The 5457-nt window shown below is 41.6% G+C and overlaps 1 long non-coding RNA gene across 1 annotated transcript; it reads left to right on the forward strand.

Moving 5' to 3' along the window:
* Window positions 1-436: 436 nt before the first annotated feature.
* Window positions 437-2271, forward strand: LOC144225208 (uncharacterized). Its single transcript, XR_013333235.1, has 2 exons — window positions 437-511; window positions 2004-2271. It is a non-coding gene; the product is annotated as an uncharacterized LOC144225208 (long non-coding RNA).
* Window positions 2272-5457: the final 3186 nt, after the last annotated feature.

Here is a 5457-nt window from a genome sequence, read left to right on the forward strand (position 1 = left end):
ATCTCAAAAAGATAAATGTTGTCTGCTGTGCATTTTAAAGAATATTCAGAAAAAAATAAAGGAAAATAAAAATAAAGAATATTCAGTTGTTACTAGTAAATTGATAAATCTCTCTCGGATTCAAAAATTAAATTTCCCCCAGTTGTACAGAAGCACTAGAATTTCTGGGGAAAATGAATCTTACTGTAGAAATAAACTGCACATTTAAAACTGGGAACAGAATAGCTGTGGTCCTCCTCAGAACGGAGTGTTTTATCTACAGAGCTCATCAGTCATTGAAAGGTCAGGGATAATAAGCAATGAGGCATTCTGATGACCTGTGTCAAGGTAAATAAAAGAACAGTAACTGGATCGCTTGCACTACAAATCAGACAATTGCCTTGTCCTTCTTCTGTGATTCTGTCTCATCTCTTTCAGACTCTCCATAGCGATAGCTGTCTCCATGCATTAAAGTCCGCCCTGCTGTATGCAATTCAACAATATTTTCCTCCTTCGGAAGCAAGGACACTAAGTAAGGGGACTCACTTTACAATACTATTGTGATCTATCCACGTTAACCTTGTTCTCACTCCCTTCCTGCCCTCAGAGGAAACCACTGTCTTGAATTTTATGAATAACATTCCTTTGTTTACACACTAGCTTTTTTCTTTTTAATGTTTGTTTATTCTGAGACCAAAGAGAACGCTAGAGCTGAGCAGGGGAGGGGCAGAGAGAGGGAGAGAGAGAGAATCCTAAGCAGGCTCCACACTGTCAGCAAAGCCCAACACGGGGCTCGAACCCACAAAGCGTGAGATCATGATCTGAGCTGAAGAGTCAGATGCTTAGCCGACTGAGCCACCCAGGCGCCCTACATATTAGTTTTAATCAAATGTATATGTGTTCCTAGATAACATACCACTTAGTTTTGCTCATTGCTGAGCTTTGTGAAAGGGCAACTTGTGCACAGTCTTCCGTGAACTTCATTCAATGTTCTGTTTCTAAGAGTTAACTGTGTTGCTGAATGTACAAGTTGTTTTCTCATGTTCACCACTATAGAATGCTTCATGATCTGGATATGGCAACATTTTCTTTTATTCAATTGTAAGTACTTTGCCATTCTCATTCGTGATTTCTTCTTTGATCCAGGAGTTATTTGGAGCCTATTTTTATTTTATTTTTTGAAGTCTATTTTTAAATCCCATTTATTGACATTGGTCTTTAGAACTTAAAATGCACTGTTATTTAGTTAGCCTATTGATTTCTAAATCTATTGGGAGATTTGAGCAGAGTCTACAAGATCTAAATCAGTGATCAACAAACCCAGCCTGCCACTTGTTTGTCTCTACTTGTGAACTAAGAGTGGTGGGCACATTTTAAATGGTTGAAAACACAAAAGAAGGATCATATTTTGAGGTATGTGAAAATTATATAAAATTCAAATTCTGTGTGCCTAAATAAAGTTTTATGGGAAAATGGCCATCACCATTAGCTTAATTACTATCCTTGCTCCTGCAGGAAACGATAGTTGAATTGCATAAGTGTATTTTCTAGGGCAGCTTTCATGCAGCAGTAGCAGAATTTAGTAGTTGGAACAGAGACCTGCAAAGCAAACGTACTTACTACTTGGTCCTTTACTGGAAATGTTTTTCAACCCCTGGTCTAGATAATACAAATTCTTTGAAACGTATTAAATAAGCTGGCTAATTTATGTAAATACTTTTTATGGGTTTAATGAGAATGTGCATTTTCTAAGTACGTATGCCAACGCTGTTGTCTCTATATGTTGTATATCTCTGTCAATGTGTACGCATGGAATTCTGAATAATTTATCAATAAGTGAAAGGGTGTTGAAATATCTCTCCATAATGGTGAATTTATCAATTTCTCCTTGTAGACTTTATCATTAAGTGGTGACCCTACCTCCAATAATACTTTTTTATCTGGAGTCCATTGTATGTGATATCAATACAGGTACACTAATCTTCTTTTCATTATTATATATCTGATATATTGTATGTTTTTAGTTCCTGGAGCGTCAAAACAGTAGCAATAATAACATCAAAGATCACTCACTACAGATCACCCCGTCAAATATGATAATAATGAAAAAAATTTAAATATAGCAAGAATTGCCAAAATGACCCACGGAGACATGAAGTGAAGCAAAAGGTGCTCTTGGAAACAAAAGATGCTGATTGACTTGCTGGATCTAGGCTGCTGGATCTACAAACCTTCAATTTGTAGAAAATCCACCCAGTGTTTTTGAAGTGCAATAAAGTAAAGGGCAATAAAACAAGTGATGCCTGTCTACCTTTTCTAATTTATCCACAGATATGTTTTGCATTATATGCTTTTAAGACCACCTATGAAGCTACACATAACAGTCCCTAAATGATATTCAGACATTAGATTGGGGAATTGGAATGGACAGGGGTATTTGAAGAACATATTTGTCTCCTTGGTAGTTTAGATATAGCTCTTAGTCTTCAGATTATGTGTGTTTAGCCACTATAATTTCTTCACATTTTCTTTATCTGGCTTTTATACCCAGCCGTAGATTTAATATGTTCCTCAAGTTTTGCACCTTCACTCCACATCTGAAAGACCCCATTCACTCCATTTATCTACCTTCATTCCTTCCTGCATCATTTTCATCCCATATACCAACATTAACAAATGAGATTTTCCGAAAGGAGAAACTTGTACATGGTTAGCACTATAAACAGGTAAGTTTGGCCAATTCGTAGGAAAGTATAAAGCAGATTATTAACAATGATTCCAGGCAATTAGAAACGGTGATAGAGATCATTGATGCCAGAATAGGTTAATTTGAAAACACATCTGGTTTAACTAGATTTGCTTTTTTCTATTCTTTACTTTCTTTAATAGGTACTTGGGCCAGTATATGTAGGGATGCTAGAGACAGTGGATTTTCATTTCAGTAAAGCATTTAGAAAACTTCTCATAAAATCCTTGCTGGTTACAGTATGATTGCATGAAATAAAGTGCTTGACCTTAACTGTTGGTTCATGAATTATTATTATCTTGGAGATTATTCTTGGTGGTGGGCTACAAGGCTCTTTGCTCAGCCTGTTTTATATAACTTTTATTAGACTTAAGTGGAAACAAACCATGTTCATTAATTTTACAGATACTATAAGTTAAAAGTGATCACTAATAAGATTTTTAAGTCTGAAATTATGTCTTAAAACAAACAAGATGAAATTTAATATGGATTAAATGCAAAACTTGGGTTTAAGCATGTACAATTACAGAAATATAGACTAGATAATGTGGAAAGTATGGTTTAATTGTAGTCCATATAAAATAGACTTAGACGTTTTGTTCAACTCTAGGTAATATACTTGCTAAAGGAAAAACCCAACACAAGTTTGGGGTACCTTACTGACAGAGTCTGTATGCTTAGATCAAAGGGACTGCTGATTACATTATGACAAATTTCTTGGCTCACAGTATTTGAATATTGTGCTGTCTTTCTCTTTTTAAAGTTTGTTTGTTCGTTTTGGGAGAAAGAGAGAGCTAGTGAGCAGGGGAGGGACAGAGAGAAAGGGAGAGAAAGAATCCCAAGCAGGCTCCCTGCTGTCAGCTCGGAGCCTGATGCCAGGTGGGGCTCGAAATCACTAATGGTGAAATCATTCAGATCACCTGATCTGAAACCAAGAGGCCTACGCTTCACCAACTGAGCCATGCAGGGGCCCCTGTTGTGGTATCTTGAGAGTACAATTTGAGAAGAAAAGGAAAAGTCAAAGGACATTCAAAGCAGGGCAAAGAATGTGGTTATGAGAGTTTACCATTCCATTTGACAAATAATCCAAGGATCTACAAAATCTGAAGAATGGAAAACTATTAGATATTCTGATAGCTACCTAGACGTTTGCTTCAATATTTCAAGGCTTGCGATGTCTATAAAGAATGATATTAGTTAACTTCTAGGGGACGGAATCCACACTAGTGCTGTAAGCGAAGGGAAGTTGATTGATGTTTAGAAATCGAATGATTACAGACCTGTTAAGCAGACCTGGATCTTAATTCTGGCACCAGCATTGGCTTTGGCAAAAGGAACGATACTTCTGAGCTTTATTTTCCTGTTCAATAGGGATAATAAGGACTATCTTATTTTAAGGATTCGAAATAATACATAAAAATTGCTTAGTTCCTAGCGTACGTGAAAACTCAATAAATAATCATGATTATACATAACATTGATAAAAATAAAGATTTAGAGCATTGTAACACTTTAAGTGGATGATGATACGGTGGAGACATGAAGAGGACTTCCATTTAAGACAGGGGACTTGACTTAAACATCTACTTGAACATTTATTTCCACCTTGATGTGAATCCTTGCTTTCCCCTGACTGCACCGTCTTTTCCCTTGCTCCACAAAGCAAGCAGGTCCACTCTCTTAACCAAGTTTATCTTCGTTAATTTCTGAGAGTCAACTGCCTTTAAAGAAGTCAGAACAGGAAGGGGGCGTAGCTATGACGAACGAGTGTTTCAAGGGTAAGGAAAAGCAACATTAGGAGGCTGAAAGGCTTCTCATTTAGTGTCTCCCAGAGCTGCTCATGGAGGAGGCAACAATTAGAAGGGTCGGTTAAGAGGCATTCAGTAAAGTCTCCACCGCTTCAAACCACATCAGGCTCTTGGCAAGAGCTACGTGAAGAACGGGATCCAAGGCAGCCTTGCGAAGCGAGTCTGGGCTTGCTGGCTGGGGCTAAGGACCAAGTGAAGGCCCTTGAGTGCCACTGGCTGATGGCGTGAATTGAGACAAAAGCAGAGGGTGACAAAAAGGGGAAAATGGGTGGGAGGGCCTCGAGAAGGAAGGCGGGCGCGGCGGGCTTACGGCCCGTAGGACAGTGAGCAGCAGGTGTGCATCAGGACCCCGGGCGAGGTCACTGGGAGTTCCCCTGGCCTGGGGCATCGACCCTTGCCCGGAGGGGAACCTCTCCACGCGCCCGGTTCCCTTTCCCGCGTCTCCCAGCTGCTAGTCTGTCCTGCTAGGGCACTTCTCGAAACCGGTCCGCAGCTGGGAACCCTGGTCCGACTTTGATGGCCTAGATAACTTGGCGCGGCACCTCGCCTTCTTTTCTCCCGCTCGTCCCCCGCCCGCCCGGCCCCACCGCCCAGCCCGCCCCCAGCGCCGNGTCGGGGGTTCGGACTCAGCCTCGGGTTTGAAAACCCGCCTTTGTGTGCTGGGGTGGAGCGGTGCCAGGCGCCGCGTCCGCTCTCCTTCGCTTCGCTCGCAACTGGTGGTGGGAGCCAGGGGCGCCGGGGCGCCCGGGGGCCCGGCCNGGGGCCCCGGGAGGGCCGGGCAGGGGACGCCCCGTGCCCTTGTGATGGCTCCTGGTAACCTGAGCTTCCGCACACACACCTGCGCTTGTCTGGTCCGTGGAGCAGAGGACGTGCGCCGCGGGCACCCTCGCGGCCGGCTGCAGGCTCGGGGGTTCGAGAGCGACC

Source organism: Crocuta crocuta, unplaced genomic scaffold (genome assembly GCF_008692635.1).
Source record: "Crocuta crocuta isolate KB4526 unplaced genomic scaffold, BGI_CrCroc_1.0 scaffold262, whole genome shotgun sequence".
Taxonomy (NCBI): Eukaryota; Metazoa; Chordata; class Mammalia; order Carnivora; family Hyaenidae; genus Crocuta; species Crocuta crocuta.